Source organism: Octopus sinensis, linkage group LG2 (genome assembly GCF_006345805.1).
Source record: "Octopus sinensis linkage group LG2, ASM634580v1, whole genome shotgun sequence".
NCBI lineage: Eukaryota > Metazoa > Mollusca > Cephalopoda > Octopoda > Octopodidae > Octopus > Octopus sinensis.
The window spans coordinates 165,911,877-165,935,061 of record NC_042998.1 but is presented as its reverse complement, the minus strand read 5'-3'; the positions used below and the strand labels follow the sequence as shown (position 1 = coordinate 165,935,061).

The following is a 23,185-nucleotide window of genomic DNA, read 5'->3' as shown; positions in this document are numbered from 1 at the left end:
GTTGAAGTATGGATGATCAATTTTAGTGATGTGGAGTTACATGTGGTAAAATGGTTTGATAACAGGTGTTACTCTCTGTTGCCAATATACGAAGCAGCCAATCCAACACTTGAAGTCTCCAGATTTGAAAGAAAAGTGTCAATTAACCATCCCATGTCCTTCAATTGTTAACACAAACAACAACAAATTTATGGGCAGGGGTTGATTTACTGAATGGGCTATTGAACTGTTACACAATCTGCATGGATGGTATAGATCACTGGCTCCAATACATGGAAGGCAACAAGAGGGCAGATGCAAGAATCCAGTTTGTGAGTCCATTACAAGGGTTATCTGTGGTAAAGGTTAACTTTTGTTTTACTGCAAAATCAAACTGTTTCAAGCACTTTCACACTGTCACATGACAATTCACTTTCCTTCAATACATCAGACAATTTCCAGACAAGTACAGCTTTTTATTGTTGTTCTTGTGTTTTTGGATAGCCTTGATATGATAATAAATTACATTTCAAGTATCTATTTACTATCTTTGCTTTAAATTAACAAAGCCCAAAATGCCCAAATATTCATACTTGCATAGAAATTTGCAATGATTCACTTTTTTGGCTGTGGATTTTGATTATCCTTCAGTAAAAATGAATTTTTTGTATGTCCTTAATAATTCATGCAATATAGGGTTAAGAGAGATGATTATAAAATCATCTCTTTTGATGAGACAAGCTATTTAAAAGAGAAGCATATAATCAATATAACTGACACAGTTCTCTTAATGGTACTATTTTAAAGACCTTGAAGATATCAAAAACAAAGCTGATGGTGGAAATTAAATTTACAAATGGAAGACATGAAACTACTATAAAACAATCATCTCTACAGATTTGGCCATCTATTTCTTTGCTACTATGATTATTTTTTTATATAAATAACTAGGGAGTTACAAATATAGAGGGAGAGAATTAAGGCGGTGATATTGATATCTTTTACAATGGCATTAGTGGTATAACAGAAAGGAACTGGCATCAACCCAGAATCAACAGAGAGCCATAAACCATCTGCCTGATTTGCAGAGACTCACTAACTTACTCTAAACTCTGACCCACAAATGCACCATTTTCTCACTACCTATTCTACCACTACAATAATGGCTGTTACTACCTCAAACACATTCTCATAGGATATCCTTTCTCTGCTGCCTCTTCTCACTAACCACTATATCCAGTCCTTCCTCTCACGAATATCTACTTCTGGACTACCCTTCTGACCCACATTTTCTCTACAAATGTTGACTTACAGATGCTCAAACTGACCATCAACCATGTCATTGTCACTAGTCCAAGAAGACCTGTGAAGTTCATGAGTACTTTCTTCTGACCAAACAATATAAAATGAAATTTTTCTCTATAGTGCTTCCAGTTAATAATTTATTATACTGGTACAAGGTCACAAATTTGTAGGAGATAGAGTCAATTAAATTGACCATCACCTGTCTAGTATCTATAAATCCTAAATGAATGAAAGAAGAAGAATAAACTGGTAGAAACTAAATACCAATAAATGTTTAATCAGGTACCATCATTCCTACCATAAACAATGAAGCTTTGAATCTAGTTAGGAGGAACAGAAATTTAAAAAAATATTTTAACCCTTTAGTATTTAAACCAGCCATATCCAGGCCAAATATTCTGTTTTTCGTTCAAACTGGCCAGATCTGGCCTCTCACACTTACCCTACAATATCATTCTAAAAATAAAAATAATCACATCATCAAAATCTCAAAGCTATGTGATGTGGGATTAAGTTAAAACAATGTTAATAAACAAGCATTACATTTGACAAAGTAATCTGAATACAAAAGGGTTAAAAGCAAATAATAATATCTGTATAACTGAATCTACCTATATACAATCTCAATCATCTGAAATCCTAAAATTTCATTAAAAAAAATTTTTTTTTTCAGTTTTCTGCAATTTGAAAATATAGATATAGCACTTTCCATTTTCTTCCATGAGTTAGTCCAATTAATCATATTCTCTTGATCCTACTCTAGCTAGTGGCTTTTATCAATTTCAACTCCAAATACCTTCTCAACACGATTGTTGAGTGTCATAATTAGTTATTTTATGCCTGTCATAATTATGACTTTTTAATCACATATCTAAACTACATCAAGACTTTCTCATGATATGACATGAAGCCAATAGTTTTAATATCAAGCTGTATTTTTTAAACATCTGAAACACAGCTGAAATTGTTCTTTAAGAGAATGAAGAAGCACTACACTTTCATACTGACATAAAACTAACTTTTGTTTCAAATTATTCCATTGATAATACAATCACTTCTGTTCCAAAAAGTCCCCTACCCATGACTAAATACAAATTTATCCACAAAGGGCAATACCATAAGCAAAATATCTATACTTTTCTGTTATACTTACAAGTTTCTTCTTTCACCAAATATTCATAACATCTCCAAGATACTATCTATTAATAATTAGGTAGAATCCACTTAATTATGACTTGTATCAAGAAAAAATAAAGGCTCTATTTTCATTATCACAGATGAAAATACATCAGAAGCCATTTAATTTGTAGGTGATAGAGTTAATTAAATTGACTATCCTAAATGAATGAAAGAGGAAAAATAAAATGAAGTGGCAGAAACTAAATTCAGAAGATAATCAAATACCAAAGATATTTAATCAGGTACTATCACTTTAGGACACAGTCTTTTCAATAAGAACTGGCTGATAACATTATATAGACAATATAACAATATCTGGACCTTTAATTCTATTTTCATTTCCTTTTACGTTTATTTTTCCATGCTAGCATGGGTTAAACAAATATACTATTGAAGCTTTGTTTTACAACCAGATGCCCTGGCTGTCACTAACCCTTACTTGTTTTCCAAGTAAAGGAGCCTTTATATTAAACATCTTTGAAGCTGCAAAATCAGCAAACAATTTACTGACAAGGGAAATAACGACATCACTGCTTGTAGCTCAGCTATTTTTGGAGAATTGCAAATGTAAACAAACATACAGACATATACATGTACATCAATCTTACTAGCTTTGAGTGACCAAAGCCTTATGAGAGAATTTGGTAGATGGAAACTGAAAGAAACTGGTTATGTAGGTGTGTGCTTGTGAGCAGGTTTGTTTACATTTGCATCTAATGGTGATACTGTCACCTCTGTCAACAAATTCTTTGTTTGCTTTGTGCCTTCAAAGTGTGAAATAAGAGATCTCTTACTTGAAAAACAGGTTAGCAACAGGGAGGGCATCCTGGAGTAAAACAAAGCCTCGATAATATTTATTTGTGTAACCTTTGGTATCATAGAAAAATGGACATAAAAACAAAAATATATATATATATATTTCACATGACAAGTTGCTTTCAGTTTCCATTCACCCATATAGTTTTGGTTACCTTGGGGTTCTAGAAGATATTTGCCTAAAGTGCCATGCAGTGGAACTGAACCTGAAACCACATGGTTAGAAAGAAAACTTCATTGCCACATAACAATGTCTGTTAAACTGATAATTTGTTTTAAATAAAAAGGGACCCTTATTTTGATAATCTGAAGTCATTATATGTAATTATAATACAGGCTTTCTCTATATGTATGTTAGCATGTGTATGTGCACACATACATGCGCCAATAGAGCTTATAACATTGACCAACACATAATTAACTCCATTTCCAATATCAGCATGATTCTACTACCACCAACCCAAGCATCTATCATGTCTTCATACTTTGCACACTTTTCTTTTGATCTTCATAATGATTATAGTCGTTGTGTAGTAATTTACTAGAAAATTTTGAAAACAATATCTAGTAATTTAAATTTAAGAAATGGATAACAAACAGTTTCAGATTCATTAATTTGGATAACGTTATCCACGATTACAAATGGCTTCTTCTGTATTTTTTAACTTTATTAACAGAAGTAATTTTTAACAGAATTTGTTTTGAGTTATATAGTTCTGCATATATATTTTGAGTTATATAAATTTGCATATAGGCTGAATTATACCAATTTATTTGTAGATTGCAATAACATTAATGTTGTTTTCTTACCTTAACTTTTTTAAAGTAATGGATGAAGAAAGAAAAACGGTTTTACTACTCTAGTACATACATCTCAAACATAGGATATACATTGAATATCTATCTATCTATATATATATATTGTGCTGTAGTTCTTCCGGAAAGCTGCTTGCTCCCTCGGTTGTTGTTCGTCGAGACGACGTGACAACCTGTTCAGAATTATCTTCGTGAACAGCTTGTACACATGAGACAGCAGGCATATGGGTCGGTAGTTCTTTAGATCTTCTCTGTCGCCCTTCTTATACAGCAGGATGGTATTTGACTCTTTCCACTGCGAGGAAATTCTTCCCTCGTCTAGATAGTGCGTAAATCGCTCAGCGAGGATTTTCCAGAGCTGCTCTCTGCCAGACTTTAGCACCTTTGATGTTATACCGTCTTTCCGTTTTTCATCGAGCCGATGGCTCTTTCAACCTCACTGACATGGCAGTGAAACATGGGCTACCACAAAGAGAGAAGAGCAAAGACTGATAACGGCTCAAAGAGCCATGGAAAGGTCAATGCTTGGTATCTCGTTGAGAGAGCACATAAATAGCAACATCATCAGAAAGAAGTCCGGCGTGAGAGATGTCATCGCAGAGTATACTCGCAGCAAGTATAGATGGGCTGGACACGTCGCCCGGCTCACCGATAATTGGTGGACGCACGCAGTTGTCGAGTGGTACCCGCGTGAGCGGAAAAGACCACCCGGAAGACCTCCACAACGGTGGAGTGACGATTTCAAGAGGACGATTGGGATCACGTGGATGAGAAAGGCGCAATCCAGAGAGGAGTGGACAGCGTGCTGTGACCAGCGGTGTCAAATGGACGCCTGACGGACTGGTCGGTCAAAGTGATATATATATATATAATATTTAATTATAACAACGGGTAAAATCATTAATAATTTTACCAGGTGGTCAATGCAGAAATAAAAAACTCATAGGTAAATTTTACAAAATATTTTATAATTATATATAATTATATATATATATAACAAGGGATTGGCTTTATGCCTCACCATGCACTGTAGAAATAAACGTCAAATGCCCCCATTATCACCTCAAAATCTCCTCATCAAAACTGTATTAACTGTGGCCTAGATCTTGACACACTACACATGGGTATAAAAGAAAGATGTGAATTCTACTTTGCAGTATATTTCTACAAGTGGGGATGGATATTGGTTATGCGATGTCGCAGCTCACATGCATATTTTGAGATACTTGTAAATTTATGCTATGAAATACTGTCACTGATGAGAGCAGTAGGTAATATTTCTTTACTTTAAGCTTGAAACAGGATCTTGTACGCGGTTAACCGAAAAGTTGTCGATTCATTATTTTTCTTTTGCTCACCTACAATATAGTGTTATTGTCGGAGATTTTAAGGTGGTAATAGGGCATCTGACGTCTATTTCTACAGTCCGTGGTGAGGCATAAATTCAATCCCTTGTTATAATTATGTATATAATTATAAAATATTTTATATATATATATAGTAGATAAGGCAATTAAGGATATGAAGACAGGGAAAGCCCCAGAGCCATTAGGAATCACTGCCAAGACGATTAAAATTTCCGGTGATGTAGGATACAGCTTAGTCACCCATATAGGTAATCAGGTTATTCAGGAAGGCACCATCCCCAATGAATGATGTAGTAGTAGTAGTACAGTTAGCTGCTACAAGGGTAAAGGTGATGCCTTAGATAGAAACAAGTACAGAGGCATTAAATTGCAAGACCAAGTCATGAAAGTTACTGAGAGAGTTACACCTCAATTGGTTAGAAATAGAATTAAACTAGATAAGTTGCAGTTTGGTTTTGTACCTGGGAAAAGTGCCACAGATGCCATCTTCCTAGTGAGACAACTGCAGGAAAAGTACTAGGCCAAAAGCAAGCCATTGTACTTAGCCTTTGTCAACTTGGAGAAAGTTTTCAACAGGGTTCCCCACTCTGTTATATGATGGTCTTTAAGGAAGTTAGGAGCAGAGGAGTGGCTTGTTAGAGCTGTACAAGCTATGTACAGTGGTGCTGTCAAAAGGGTGTGGCTCAGTTCTCAGCTCACTTTTATTCATTATAGTCCTCCAGGCCCCTCTCAAAACAGATTTTTTTTGTCTTGCAAGTACTTAATGACCCTGTCAATGCAGGTGCCACTTAAAAGCACCCAGTCCACACTGTAATGGGTGTTGGCATTTGGAAGGGAATCCAGCTGTAAAAAGCTTGCCAAAACTGGCCTCACCTGTGCTTGTGCCACGTAAAAAGCACAAACTCCACTCTGCTGAGTGGTTGGCTATAGGAAGGGCATCCAGCTGTAAAAATCCTGCCAAAACAGTTACAGAAGTCTGGTGCAGGCTTCTGCCTGGCCGGCTCTTGGCAAACTGTCCCACCCATGCCAGCATGGAAGGTGGACGCTAAACGAAGAGGATAATGATATATATATAGATCAAAAAAGTTTGATTCAGAATCCTTGGTACTCTGAGTTTCAAACACAAGGCTAGCCTTCAGCCATTGGAGAGTGTTGCTTGACACTCAGAGTACCAAGGGTTCTGAATCAAACTGTTTTGATCTATACATGTAACTCCCAATAAATGTGTTGAATGCCTTCTTTCATTTGTCTACTCACTCGTGTATAAATATATATAAAAACACATTTTACAATAAAGTTGTTTAATAGATTTGGATGTAAATTTTCATAAAATTATTTAAAAACTTATTGACAATTTATGAAATATTACTTTCTCTCTTACACACAAATTATTTTACCTGTGGGTGCACAAGGCAATAATCAGTAGCAAGAGATTGACTTGACCAAAATAATATATATATATTGCAATTCAGAAACTGTTAAATAGGAGAGTCTGTGGCATGTCATATAAGTTTAATTGCCATGTGGCAATTAAACTTTGTGACATTTCACAAACTCTCTAATTTATTGTTGCTGACACAGACTTTCACCAGTTTTTTTGGATTCTGGAATTTACACTTGGTTAAACAGGTTTACATTATTATCATTTTGCAAACTTATCCTATTGTTAGCTTTCCCAAACCTATTAATCTGATTTGACTTGTTGCAAAGGTTCAAAAAGACCCAATTCCTTGGGTTGAAATGTGAATGAACATAAACAAAAACATTTGACCATAAAAGCCATGGAAAAAGGATGAAGCCAATGTTACAAGTAACCTTAAACTTGTGTAAAGGTAGATAGATGGGTTTTTCTGTTACTATTATTAAATTCATCTGACATATTTAATATATATCTATAGAAATAACTAGTTATTAGTCATTTATGGCTGATTTATGTTGATACCAACTTTCCAAATCACCATTACAATGTAGTAATTAATAATCATCATCATCATCATCCTTAAATATTTACTTCTGAAGGGGTAAATTTACCTTATGAATTTTTTTATAATTATTTTTCTTGGGTGATAGAACTTTTAAGATTAGTTACCTGGTGTCCATTACATTCCACATGAATGGGATGTCAGTTCATTACAAGGTCCAAAGCCAGCAATTCTGATGGAAGGGGAGAAGTTGAATACTTGACTAATACTTTATTTTATTGACCCGAAGGCTTGAAAAGTAAAGCTGACCTCAACAGGATTTGAACTCAGAACATCAAGAATCAAAAGAAATGCTATTAAGTATTTTGTCTGATGTGCTAACAATTCTGCCATATATCTCATGCAGTAGCTTACACAAATATTCTGGTTAGCATTTAAAACAGGTGCAGGTCACAAATTTCAATGATTTTCCAAGCTCAGCATTTAAAAATGATTACACATTGCAAGGAGTGTTTATAAGTGGTAAGTAATGCACAACTGATTGGCTCTTTACACACCTCACTATGTTCTGTTATTTAATTGTAACCCTCAAACAAAAAATCAGTTATGGTAAATAAAGTTATATCAAAATTCACATTTTAAAATTTTAAATAGAAATATTTGGTGAGTTATAAACCCAAGATATCTGCAAATAATGTAAACAAAAGAATATAATTTATAAAATACAAAGCAAATTTATTTAAATTCCTATCTAATCATTTTGACATGTTAATCTTGTTAAACTTCTGAAAATAAAATGAGAAAACTAGGTCTGTCCAAAGAAAAATCTATGTCTTACATGAATATAGTGTAGATTTCAGAGCATATAACGTGAACATTGAAATAATTGTACAGGGTATGTTCAACTATGATAGTCTATATCAGCATGGTATCAAAATTTTCAAGTGTGAAAAATTCCCTAAATGTTTTAACTTTGTTCCATGTGAAATTGAGATCTTTTATCTTATACATTTTACATGTTTCATTCGTTAGACTGCAGCCATGCTGGAACACTGCCTTGTAGAATTTTTTAGTTGAATGAAATGACCCCACTACTTACTTTTTTTTAAAACTTGGTACTTATTCTATCGGTCTCTTTTGCTGAACTGCTATTATGAGAATGTAAACACACCAACACACACACACACAACAGGCTTCTTTCAGTTTCCACCCACCAAATCCACTCTCAAGGATTTGGTCAGCCCAAGGCTATAGTAGAAGATACTTGTCCAAGGTGCCATGCAGTGAAACTGAACCTGGAACCATGTAATTGGGAAGCAAGCTTCTTACCACACAGCCACACTGTAGAATAAAAGAAAACAAAACCTTGCTTATAGTACTCAAAATCCAATGCCTTATCAGTTTAAACTATTTAGTTTCTTTGAAAGTATACCAGCCTAGTGAACCCTATTAGTTATCAGTTTAGCCATGATTTAATCTTATCAATCAATCTTAAGAACACTTGGTCTTAAATACTTATTTACCAATGCAGAACAGTGATGTTTTCTTCTGTTAGAGGGGAAATTAGGTTCTCCACAAGTCGGTAAAAGCTTTTTGTTTTTCTGTTTATCTTTAAGCTCAACTGTTGTGCAACTCTGGCAAAGTTATCTACCAGTTTCTGTATATCTTCAGTATTGTAGGCAACCAGTGCACTATCATCAACGAACAGCGTCTCCTGCACTAGGACCCTCATAGTGCATGTCTCACCTTTGTACTGTACAGCATTTAACAGATCAGCATCAGCTACATATGTTTAGCGCTGTGGGCAACCAGTACACTATCATCAGCAAACAGCATCTCCTGCATCAGGACCCTTGTAGTGCTTGTCTTGGCTTTATACTGTACATCATTAAACAGATCAGCATCATACAGCATCTGGATGTAAATCCCCCTTGAATAAAAGTTATGTATTTCATAATTAGAAATATGTTTCTCATACTTTTAAGAGAGAAAAACTTAGCACTTTCACTCAACAGGTTTCATTGGGAGGGTAAACAAAATATGTAACTAGTTGCTAAGGCCAAGTGCAAGCACTGCTATGCAATTTGGTGAAAAACTATGAAGTTCTTAGTGAACTGAACAACCCTCATTTCATTTTCATATAAGACCAATTCCTTTCAGATACATTTCTAATGTTTTGGAGAAAAGGAAGGCATGAATATCATGACTTCTTATACTTTTTCTTAGATGTTAAATTTCAATTAATTATTACATCAATTTCATAAGAAACAAGGCTGGGAAGTTAATATGCTAGATTACATTAATTTAAACTTTGCTAACAGTTATTGGAAACTTGCTAAATTAGGCATATTACCATTTACTTCATTCTGGTCAATGGCAAATTTCACTTCTATAGCTGAGTAGGTAGTGGAATAGCATGCAGTTTATAAACACTTGTACCAAAAGCTATTCCACTTGTGCTAGCATGAAAAAGAAAGTTATTATAACAAAACAACAGAAAAGCACTTTGGACAATAAAAACTGCTTCGATTTAATTGGAATTATATATTTCAAGAGATATGAATACTAGGATTGAGACATGAGTACTAAGATTTCCATTTCCTCACACTGAAAACTTTTTCGCAAAATAATATTTATATGCCTCCTTTCGTTTCCTTGTCAACAGACAATTAAAAAAATAATTGATTCCCGTCCCTTACTTTTTTAGATACTATTCATAGTAATATATTGTTTCAAAATTCATAGTATTATTTGAAGGAAAACATTTAACTTATTGTAAATGTTGGGAATAAAATTTTTTTCTAGTATTAAAAGTATTAACGGTTTGGCAAAAAGATATCGATAGAGTAAGTACTATGCTTAAGAAATAAGTCGTAGGGTCGATTTGTTCGACTAAAAAAAACCCTCCAACGCGGTGCTCCAGTCAAATGACTGAAACAAGTAAAAGAATCAACTATTTATTCAATATTTTAAGAATTAGCAAGTTCTGAAAATTCAAATATTTGCATAAATCATAAAAAGCAGTTGTTTTTTTTTAATATTAATCCTTCAAATGCAATGTAGTAGCGATAGCTATTTTTCAGCTGTGTAAAGTATTTTGCACAAGAGTAACCGTGTCAGGGCAGGACTAGTAGAGTAAACAATATTTACTCGTGCTCATTGAAATCTCAACACAATATAGTTTGCCCTTTTAACCCCGGAAAGGGTCAGAGTACGAATAATGTGAGATCATTCAACCGAGTCCATCCCTTTACAAAAATTAGTCTTGTACCAAAACAAATTTGTCAATAACTCTGTTTGCATTCATTTAAAAGGGACTTTAATGTACATTTAGCTAAATATTTGAAATGGAATTTTTTTCTTTACGTGAGCCTTTTATTCCAGGGTGAGCGCAAAGAAAGGGAAGTTATATAGTTTGCGTTACCGGAGGAGTATTTTAGTGAAGTGAAAATAGTTCCAAGAGAGTATCAAAGGCGTAGTTCTTACACAGGCATGGAATTAGACATGTTTGGGAAGCTACGTTGATGAAATGGCTCTAATTCAATCCTACCATACTTCCAACGTAGAAAAATGGACGTAAAATGGCGATGAACTGTTACAATGTTGCAAGTAGAAAACCATGTAAAATGTATTATGTGCCGCCGAACGAAAATGTGAAAAAACAAAAAAAAAGTAGTTGTTTCACACAACAAAACTACTTTAGAAAATCCAAGTGTGCAATGAAATAAATAATTCCTAGCGTTGTTCAAAAGCAGTGAGATTATATTATTATCGTATACAATGTTTATGTTCACAACATATAGGCTATCATTGTCTCGACTCTGCTAAATATATAAAACCTCTTAGTGAAAATACACAAAACATAAACGAGAAATTATGTATGGGAAATCAACATATTAATAGGATCACGTATTTTGTACATTTGTCAACATTTTGTTTTAATCAAGACATTCCGATGCCGTTTACCTGCTTAGAATAAGATGGAATTCATCAACCATTTTTGAATCGCTTTTAAAGTTCAGCCCCTGCAAGGCCGAATGAATAAGAATGTTGCTAATAAGAATCCTTGGATTCAATCTAAGCTCAAGAATGTAGTTCAAAGCTACACTCAGTGCTTCAAGTGCTATATAGAGCGCACATACAGTACTTTTGTGTGTTAAAATATTAGGAAATCATAACGTAAAAATTAAGTCTAAAATGAAAATAAAACGGTTGACACTACAATTTGGACAGCTAAATCATTAACGATAATTATGTGTATAGTTATATTTATAAATGTGAGTGTGTATGTATATATATATATATAATATATATATATATATATAATATATATATATATATATATATATATATACGTGTGTGTGTTGACAAGAAAGGGACTCTTTCTTCGTGTGTACGAGGTGCGATATTGCTTGGTATTGCGAAGGCTGGAACATAAAGAAACGAACCTGATCCACTGGATCTAATGTTAGAGTGCATCTATGACCGAGCACAAATGAACTAATAGAAAAACTGGGTATAAAGGGAATCGGATGTAATACGCAAAAGTGAGGACTGTACTGGTTCGGACATATACGTATGGAAGATAACAGTTGACTTAAGAAGTGTCTAGCGACCGAAAAGGAAGGGGACTGCAAATGAGTGGAGTAACGGGAGTAAATATGGGCAGGAGTAGTGAAAGCAGATCTCAGGATGTTGAATCTTACAAAGATGATTAGAAACCTCGACTGGCAGAAAGAGACCGGCCAACTCATGCAAGCGTGGAAAACGGACGTAAAATGATGATGACATAATGAGGTCGCCAAAAGTGATCGGAGAATATATATAGAAATGTAATTATAAGTACCATAATTAGGTCGCTCAGTTTCTGCTTCCTATTTCAGAAATTCTTAATTCTGATCGGAGATATTGAAGTAGGAGAGAGTGAAGGTAGATAGTCGCAAAAATAAAATTTTAATGAAACTGTCTATTGTAAATACGAAACTGAAACACTGCTGTTTTTTTTTTTTTTAATCATGAGCTAGAACGGTACAACTTGACGCAAGTAGTTTATTGATAAACAAAATGTAAATTAATAAAGGTATGTAGTAGAGATTCAAGCATCCAATTAGAGAGACTTTAGTTGAAATAACCACTTTGGTTTTTAATGCCGTTTTGAAAATTAGAGAAAAACAAAATGATGGTGACTATTATTATTACCGTATAAATCAAAAAATTACAGAGTATTAATAAACCATAGAGGCAAAAGTAAACCAAGTTTTTTTTTTGCATATTTGCATAATTAAGTACAAACAAATGCGCACAACAGAAAAAAGGAGGGGGTCTCGAGAATCAGTTGTTTAAAGTATTTCTTCGTTCACAACAAATGATTATATTTTAAAAGGGTTCAAATTACTCAATATTTAATATATATATCTCTCTCTATATATATATATATTGTAAAAACGTTCTGCTAATTTGTTTAAATTAAATATCATTCATTGACTATATACAAATTGATCTTATTTAATGAAGCTGATTTTTTTTTAAATACGAAACTCACTCATATTTTTAAGAAAATTCAAATTACAAGACTGAAATCTTAACAGATCCATTAATATGCTTATCATACGCTCGAACAGACAATAGATCCTAACAGATCAATGTTATTGATTTTTAATATGGAATGAATTTTCTTGTCAAAATTTACATCGTAAAATTCTATAAAACAAGAACATGAAGCAGTTTTCTGCATCGGATAGCTCCTCTAACCAAATAATGAAACAATCCGAGTTATTTCCTATTTAAATATTACATACACAAAAAGCCTAATTAATTTGCTTTGAGGTAGATATTAGATAAAAAGAAAAAAATGTTTAAATACACCAGGTAAAACATTTTATTAATTATATCATTTTTTTTTAAATATTATACAACACAGGGTTTGTAGGACAAACACTGTGACAAGCTGATGGCTATATTATTATGTTCAGCTGTCCAACAATAACAAAACCGAGAGCTATCTCACAAAGGATCAATTTTTTTAAAAATTTATATTTAAATAATGGATATATAATATAGATAAACCTAAACCACTACATGTATATTTTCTATTAAAATAATTTTAAAAAATTCAACATTAATTCAACATGTTTTATTTTTAAATTTCCAACGGAAAACGATATTAAATGAAATCTGTAACAACGAAAAAGCGCTTTTAAGTTTGCGCTTCGGATTTCATGCAAGCAGAAATCCTTATTACCAGCTGGATTAGAAGAGTAAATAAGGGATAATTGAACTACAAATAAATCAAACCATTGGAAGAAACGATCTATAAATGGATCAGTATATACTAAGAGATTGTGTGAAATTATATAAGTCTGTGTAAAGGATCGACCAGTTGTAAAAGTGTTAGTTAATAAGTGAACCCCCATTTTATAGTCACATATACTTAAAACAATAGTAGCGAATTGAATTTTAAGAATTGAAATGAGATATATATGCATATATATTGAATAAATGTAAAGAATTGTAATGGACGTCGCTAGAATATATGAAAATTAGTGAAAGAAAAAGGTTTGCTACAACAGGGAAGCCGGGGAAAAAATCGAAGCACTGAGACGATAGCCAAGTAGTGAACGGGAGCCATGATAATAAGTAGGATACGATTTCTTTACTTTTGAGAAACTATCCATTATTAAGAACTTAAAGAAATAAATGAACCTACGTGAAATCAATAACAGATAGTAGTAAATACAAATAAAACAAGTACTCTTACAGCGATGCAATTTAAACAAAGTTTCAATGAATCGTTGTATTTGTGTATTTCTAGTAGTGAAAATTTGACAACAGGAATAAATCTAGATAAGGGCCACAAACTCAGGGATCAAATTATCATCACTTTACTATAACAGTGCGATCCCCCAATTTAGAATCAAAATGAACGTAGTGTTACTAATAGAGTCAATGTTTTAAGTTTCTTCTTGTGTTTATTTTAATTTTGGGGAAATTCTCTACTTACAGTCTTTTTTTTTTCTTCTCACGTTAAACCAGGTAGTAACCGATGAACGTGCGATGCCTTATTAGAAATTTCAAATAAGACAAACCGAACAGCTGCGCTTCAGAATCGGTAAGATTTAGAAAAATAACGTATTTCAATTTTTCGAAGGCAACCAATCAGATCACGGCTTAGGCATATCTGTCGTCTGCATAAAAGAAAAAACATGAATAGTTTTATAAATAAAAAATTATTTTCCACAGAAGAAATTGCCATGAAATTCAAATTAAAAGCTAAAACAATGGTTTGAACATAAAAATAAAATAATAAAAATATAATTATTCCTTCGGGCGAAGCTCGTCGTTAGACAGTTACAATGGCGGCTTTGACGATTCAGTTTGTGTATAAACATTTGATTTAGGTGAAAACCTTTTATTTAATAAAAATTACGACGTTTAGATAAATTTTAACCTTGTAAAAATATTAATTTAATCCATATCTCCAACTTTCGAAAGATGTGGAATACATAAATCGCGTACGGAAGAATTTGTCGTGCGATTAACATGTTTTGATTCCTGTTCGTTTCAGTCCCAATTGTTAATTAGTGCTTAGATCGTGGGTGTCTTTTTATTTGTTAGGAATTTCATCTACCTTTAACATTATATTTTCATTCTCAATTTAAAATGTTTATTCTAACGTCTTTTATCTCCACGTTCTCAAGAAACGCGACAGAAAAATAAATTATTCTGAGCCATTTTCGGCGTGAAGGATTTGACATTTTCTTCGTTTATACAAGAATAAATATAAGACATGTACATCTAATAAAGAGATGTACATTTCATCAGTACATTTTATCAGATACCATGTGAAAAAGGAATTCTAAGACATACCTATTATTTCAACGCTGTTAAAATTGACGTTTTTTTTTTTTAGTTATTTGTGGGTGGGGGCAGCAATATTTCAGTAAAATCAAGTTCTTTTGAAATTTAGATATTCAACCTTTACTCAAAATTATATTATTGATGCTAAAATTATATTTTCAATCGACTCATCATAATCTCCCAATCTCTCTCTCTTATTATCAGTCATTTATCTTTTTCTATATCTTGTAACTATTAACTCCCCCGCCCCTAAATCTCTGTGATCTCTGTCTCACATCACATCACATCTATATCCATTGTCTCTGTTTTATCTATTCTGCCTCTGCTAACAATTGTTCTCATATGTTTCTCCCTAACTCTCATTTTTATACACTCCCTTTCTCCACACACACACATACATTTTCTTATATTCTCTCTTTTTCGTGCTTCTTGGTAAATCGATGATTTCTATATGATCTGCTTTTACCTCTTTAACTTTCTCTCTCTCGCTAGCAGTCCCTAACTTTTTCTCTTTTTTGATTCTCACATATCCTCGCTCAACTTGCTAAATACAACAACCGTATTTCCATCAAATTACACCCTACTGTCTAAAACAATAATAGTAATGCTTTTATTAATGCAAATACACATTGGAGAGTTGTTCAATATTCACTATGCGAGAAAAAATTCGGATAGTGATGAACGGCATGCCTATTGGTCAGAGCTACCTTTTCACTCAACAATTTTTTACTCTTAGTAATTTTCTGACACTCTTTTTCGCATTCATTCATTCGTTCATTCATATCATACTTGATTCATTCACTTTCATTATGGTAAGATTGAAGCGGAATGCTGAACTGGATATGTTTCAGTATCCCCAGTTTGTTATCTCACTGATCAAAGTTCTAATCCCACCAGTGGAGAAACTTTTAATTTAGTATAAATTTAAGGTGATGAGCTCGCAGAAACATTAGCATACCAATCAAATTGCTTAGCAGTATTTTGTTTGTCTTGACATTCCGAGTTCAAATTCTGCCAAGGTTGACTTTATCTTTCAGGGTTGATAAAGTAAGTACCAGCTGAGCACTGGGGTCGATGTAATCAACTTACTCCTCCCCTAAACTTGCTGGCCTTGTGCCAAAATTTGAAACCTATTTAGCATAAATGTACAAGCATATATGTACATTATATATATGCTATCAAGATTACTGTGTTGTAGCTTGAAAATCTGACAGGTATATTACATGGTATATTCCTTGAGCAGCTGACCCTCTTTTAGCAATGAGTACAACTCAACTGTATTACATTATCCTTACCATGCTGGGCAGGACTGGTTTCAAGCCAATTAGACAGTTTTGTTCAAATTGGGTCTTGCACCAAGAGAAGACCCCACGCATATGCTCGAACAGAGATTGCTATGACGAATTTTTAGCATACCAAACCCTCAATGCTTTTTGGCTGGGACTAGCATACTACACAAAACATCTATCTTCAGTTTTTGTAAAGTAGAGAGCCCTATTGACAATTCTCAAATTTTTGGGAAGCCCCACACTTCCTAACACTGGCCCTGATGCTGAATACATTTCAATAAAATTTTGCCAATCACTTAGAAAGTTGGCCATTGTCAAACTAAAAAGCTGGGCACTTTCAGCATCAATTATCAGTGTTGCTACTTATAATGACCCTTCTTCTTTAACCCTTTAGCGTTTAAACTGGCCACACCAGGCACCAAATATTCTACCTGTTTTATGTTCAACGTAGCTAGATCTATGCTTTCTCCTCTACCCTACAATGTCATTCTAAAAATAAAACAATCACATCATCAAAAATCTCAAAGCTTGAAGATAATACATGATTAATTCAAATTTTAGAGTTTATGACCTGTAAATTGTATTTCATTATCTGATACCAATGTGTCTGAAACAACATATTGGGCAAATGTTTCATACAGGAACTTTATTTTTGTCTTTGTGGATGGTTTATTGCACCTGCATACTTCTGGCTACTTTGTACCACTATCAACAACAATTAGATAGTATGCTCCATTCACCAGTCTAGTGTAGTTGATATGTACCCTAGACCATGAACAAGAGGGGGATGAGGACTAAGCCTTGGTAGATCTCTTTTTGTACCCTGAATTCATTACTATATTCATTGCTAATCTTCACCTTACTGACAACATCCCTGTACATAGCTTGTACAGCTCTTTCCAGCCACTCATCTAGCCCTAGTTTCTGCATTGACCACCAGATAAGGGAATAGGAGACTCTGTCAAAGGCTTTCTCCATGTTGGCAAAAGCTAAGTACAGGGGTTTATTTTTGGCTAGATATTTCTCCTGCAGTAGCATAACAAGAATATAACATCAGGCATGCTCCTGCTTGGCACAAATCCGAACTGCATCTCATCTGCACTAACTCTCTCCCTAATTATTTGAGCTATGATCCTTTCTGTGACTTTCATCACCTGGTCCAGCAATTTGGTGCCTCTGTAATTATTTCTATCTAAGACATCACCTTTGCCTTTGTAGTAGTTGACTATAATACTGCTATACCAATTGTTGGGCATGATACCCTCATGTACAACCTGATTAACTACATGGGTATCTAGGCTATATCCTACTCAGCCAGATATTTTAAGCATCTTAGTGGTGATTCCTAATGGGCCAGGGGCTTTTCCTATCTTCATATACCTTAATTGCTTTATCTATCAAGGTACTGTCAATTTGGATAGCTAGTTCCTCAGAAGGGTCAACATTTGGCACTCTCCTTGTCCTATTCATTCTCCACATTAGCAGCCTTTCATAATGGCACCTCTGAGCCTCTTTCTTTGCAGAATCATTAAATGCAAATGAACCATCATCCATGCAGGCACATTGTTCTCCTATGACATCACAATTTTCTCTCATGCATTGTCTTGCAATCCGAAACACTTCAAGTCTCTGGTCCGCACATTGCAGAACATTGGCAAACTTCTTTTCTGCAACTTCCCTGGCTAAATATACCTGTCTCCTAGCTTCCCTTCTGGTAATCCGATACAATTCCCTGCTACCCCCACACTTCCAGTGCTTCCAGGCCTGTTTCTTTTATCTTAACTAATACAGAGTGTTCCATAAAGGGCACCAAATTTGAAAGGTGAATAATTAAAATGAATTCTTATAAACATGGTTATATTCTGCATATTTCTAATGAGGTATGTCTCCCGTTTAGATATGGAACACAATGTCAGTCATATGTCCACCTGCACTGAGTCTGTATACATTTATATGCTCCTTGAAGTTTCCGATAATTCTCTCAGATGTGTGGCTTGATGCCTCCAGTCATATGCCTGATTTCAGCTTTGAGTTCAGGAACTGTGTGGGATTTTTTGATATATACTTGTGATTTCATATACTCCCATAAGAAGAAATCACAAGGGGTAAGATCACACGACCTTGGTGGCCATTACTGGTCACCATGCAAAGATATCACTTGTTGCAGAAATTTTTCATGGAGTAATGCAAGCGTTTGGCAATCTCTGTATCTTCCAAGTTCAGCCATAATTGAGTGGATATCATATCTCGGTAATGTTCTCTATTAATAGTAACTGCATACCCCTCATCATTTTCAAAGAAGAACAGTCCAAGCACTCTGCCTCCCCAAAAACCACATCACACAGCCACTTTCAGTGGATACATTTCCCGCTCTTGCATTATTTGAGGATTTTCATTTCCCTAAATCTGGCAGTTTTGTTTATTAACAAACCACTCAAGTGGAAGTAGGCCTCATCACTGAAGAGGATTTTCTTTGCAAAATTTTCGTCAGCTGCAAGTCTCTCTACAACCCAGTCAGCAAATTTCCTCCACCTCCTGTGGTCAGGTGGCTGAAGATGCTGTGTAAGTTGAATTTTGTATGCCTGCATATGGAGATCTTTATGAAAAATTCGATGTAATGAAGTGGTTGCAATGCACAACTGTTGCGAACATCAGCAAATTGATTTTCCTGGACTCAGAATGACACTGTCTCACACAACAGCAATTTGTTGCTCTGTCCGATGAGAACAATTCCACCCAGGTGATTTGGCCATTGCAACTCTTTACTCTTTTACTCTTTTACTTGTTTCAGTCATTTGACTGCGGCCATGCTGGAGCACCACCTTTAATCGAGCAAATCGACCCCGGGACTTATTCTTTTGTAAGCCCGGTACTTATTCTATCGGTCTCTTTTGCCGAACCGCTAAGTAACGGGGACATAAACACACCAGCATCGGTTGTCAAGCAATGCTAGGGGACAAACACACACACATATAATATATATATACATATATACGACAGGCTTCTTTCAGTTTCCGTCTACCAAATCCGCTCACAAGGCTTTGGTCAGCCCGAGGCTATAGTAGAAAACACTTTCCCAAGGTGCCACGCAGTGGGACTGAACCCGGAACCATGTGGCTGGTAGACAAGCTACTTACCACACAGCCACTCCTGCGCCTATTATTTTAAACTTCATCATTAGTCTGCAAACTGTAGACTTGTTTGGTGCTTCATTTCTCCCCCAATATGTTACAAAGTGTTTGAGCTGTTTGTGTTGTACTTTCTCTGTTTTGGTAAAATGTCTTCACAATGAGAACGTATTGCTCAGTTGTAAACTGCTCCATGACACACTGTACTCTATTCTGAAAAGCAAACAAAAAACTATTAATTGGAGTGAAGAGAGATAGGAAACATGATAAAAGCATTTCTTAAGCCTTCAAAACGCAAAATTGTTGCTCAATTCAAATTCGGCGGTCTTTATGGAATACCTATACTTCTAATATTAAAAAAATATAAAACTTTATTGCTATGGACTGGTCTGATTACCCAAATTGAAACAATATCTATTTCCTCTTCCTTTCAATTCCTTTTAGATTTGTCCATTTATCTTAAATGGCATCATATTATACTCATTATAAGTGGTCAGTGATGTGAATGGATCCTGACCTAATTGAGGTTTTTTCTACAACTAAGCATAAAAAGTAATCTGTTCCCTTAATATCTAAAAAGGTGGTTCTAAGTTTAAGTGATACCAGAACTATAGTTATATCATGACTTGTAGGTACATGGTATTTTGTTAGGCAACCATGATATACTATAAAGTATATTAAACGTTTTTATAAGTCAATACTGCCTTCTACTGTGTTAGCTGTGTGTTTTACATTACTTGTTAGGGTTATCTCTACAGATATTCTATAGAAATTATAGCCAGCACTGATTTCTATAGAATATCTATAGAGATAACTTTAACAAGTAATATAGTTATATCATATTTCAATGCAAACTATTCTGTCCTGTACCCTGGTGTTTTATGACCCTTCACCTGGAATATACTTTAAGAAGGACTATCTGATACTTGAATTTTCAGTTCAGTTCACTCACCCAAATGAGATACTTAAAATATTTGGTGGAGTAGGATATAGCCTAGTCATCTATATAATTAATCAGGTTGTACATGAGGGAGTCATACCCAATGATTGGTGTAACAGTACTTGAACAAAATTGCAAGGAATGTCTACCTTAGATGAATCAACTAAATGCACAAAAATTCTACATCAAAGGACGCTAGAACACTTATCCAGCAAAAACACACATCAAATTGAAATTTAATGAGAATAATACTGTAATAAATGAGTTTTGAAGATGTATAATTCCCAATTCTTCTTTATGATGTCTTATATATATATTACTCTTTTACTCTTTTACTTGTTTCAGTCATTTGACTGCGGCCATGCTGGAGCACCGCCTTTAGTCGAGCAAATCGACCCCGGGACTTATTCTTTGTAAGCCCAGTACTTATTCTATCGGTCTCTTTTGCTGAACCGCTAAGTGACACGGACGTAAACACACCAGCATCGGTTGTCAAGCAATGCTAGGGGGACAAACACAGACACACAAACACACATACATATACATATATACGACAGGCTTCTTTCAGTTTCTGTCTACCAAATCCAGGCATTGGTCGGCCCGGGGCTATAGCAGAAGACACTTGCCCAAGGTGCCACGCAGTGGGACTGAACCCGGAACCATGTGGTTGGTTAGCAAGCTACTTACCACACAGCCACTCCTGCGCCTATATGTACATATATTTTTACATACATACATGTATAATTTTTTTTTTTTACTTATTTTAGTAATTAAACTGTGACCATGCTGGGGCACAGTCTTGAAGAATTTTAGTCAAATGAATTGACCCCAGTACTTATTTTTTTCTTTAAAGACTGGTGCTTATTGTATTGGTAACTTTTGCTGGACCACAAAGTTATAAGGATGTAAATATACCAACACCAGTTGTCAAGCAGTGATGAGAGGCAAACAAATTTTTGCATAGAAAATGTGGTGTGGAAGCTTGGCACGTGTGTGTGTGTGTGTGTGTGTGTGCATGTGCAGTGTTCCAACTTGGCTGCAATCCATTCACTGAAACAAGATAAAAGATATATATATATATATATATATATATATATATGTATGTATGTATTGCTCCTCTCAGCCACCCTTGGATTCCATTACTGTTGTCATGACTGCAACTTTCACTCCTGGACTTCTTTGTCTGTGCATCTTTTTTGAAAAAATCCTTTCTATTTTACATGTTCTCTTATGTTTAACTGGATTTTGTTTCCCCTTTATTTCTCTTCAGACAATATACACAACCTCTTTACTTTCATGTATTTTTCAAACTATGTACATCTTTTTCTTCTAGCTTTGTTCTCCTTGAGAACTCAAGTTCAGGCATGCACACTATGTATGTATGTATGTATGGGAGAGAGGGGGAGAGATAGATAGGGAGAGAGAGAGGGAGAAAGAGAAAGAGAGAGTAGATGTGGCTAAGCAGATAGGATACCAGGCAACCAGCAAAGATGTCAGCAGCTTGTACTTAGTGTCCCCTCACCAAGAAAAGTCTGAACTAAAGATTGAGACTCATCATAGATCATTCAACCACCCCAAAACAGCAGCCAAATCTCCTTCAAATTACACACTATCATCTTAAAAGCCAGTAAAGACATGTTAGATAATGTAGTTTTAGTTACTGCTGAAAAACACAGGATAATCTCTTCTGGAAGATCTGGGGTTAAACAGCAACAACTTAAAATTGCCAGGTCCACCTAGTCCTAAAGAGGAACCACAGGTGGTAAAATTAATGCCAGAAACATTAACAGCAATTTGAATTGGCAAATGATCCATTGTTAACCTGTTATTTTCACTTTGTTTTTGTAATTAGTTTACAAGGTTTTTGGTGTGAGTTCATGTGTTGAAACAAATCTTGTTGTGTCTTGTTGGGAGGGTCATTATGCAGATAATAATAAACACATGCACTGGTTCACTATCACTTCTTTATCCCTTCAGCATTCAAATTACTCCATCAAATGTAATGCTTATTTCTTCACATTGTTTTAAATTAATCATGCATTGTCTCATAACTTCAGTATATCAGTGATGTGATTGCTTATTTTTAGAATGACATTGCAGGGTAGGTGCGAGAGGCTGGATCTAGCCAGTTTGATCATGAAACAGGTAGAAAATTTGGGCCAGATATGGCCAGTTTGAATGCTAAAGAGCTATTGTTACTCAATTAGTTAAATGTCTAACAAACTAAGTAATCAATTGTTTGTTTAATGTGCTAGTTAAACAATCCATCAGTTATTTGTTTGTAAAGTCCTTTTGTCACTATTCAGGACCTCATCAATAACATGCTTTCTCTCTTAAGATTTGTTTGAGAATTAGTTGTCTTCATTTAACTCTTTTCATACTAACCTGCCTGAACCTACTCATGATTCTAACCCTTTCATTACTGTATTTATTTTGAGATGCTCTGTGTTTCTTTCAACTATTTTAAATATAACAAAGAATTTAGTAAAATAACTTAATTATCATTAATCTAGTGTTAGGAACGTAAATTGTGACTAAGGCTTGGTAGAATATTTTAATTCAAAACTTATGAAAACAAGACATTTTA

The 23,185-nt window shown here is 34.5% G+C and overlaps 1 protein-coding gene across 1 annotated transcript in view; it reads right to left on the bottom strand.

The window, feature by feature from the left end:
- The window catches only part of LOC115232345 (ubiquitin-conjugating enzyme E2 S), a 47,619-nt gene extending 32,156 nt beyond the window's left edge, over nucleotides 1-15,463 (bottom strand). Inside the window, exons 1-2 of the mRNA XM_029802182.2 lie at nucleotides 15,251-15,463; nucleotides 14,385-14,568 (exon numbers count right to left, since the gene is read on the bottom strand). The gene's annotated coding sequence lies outside the window, so the exon portion shown is untranslated. The remainder of the gene's footprint in view (nucleotides 1-14,384; nucleotides 14,569-15,250) is intronic.
- Nucleotides 15,464-23,185: the final 7,722 nt, after the last annotated feature.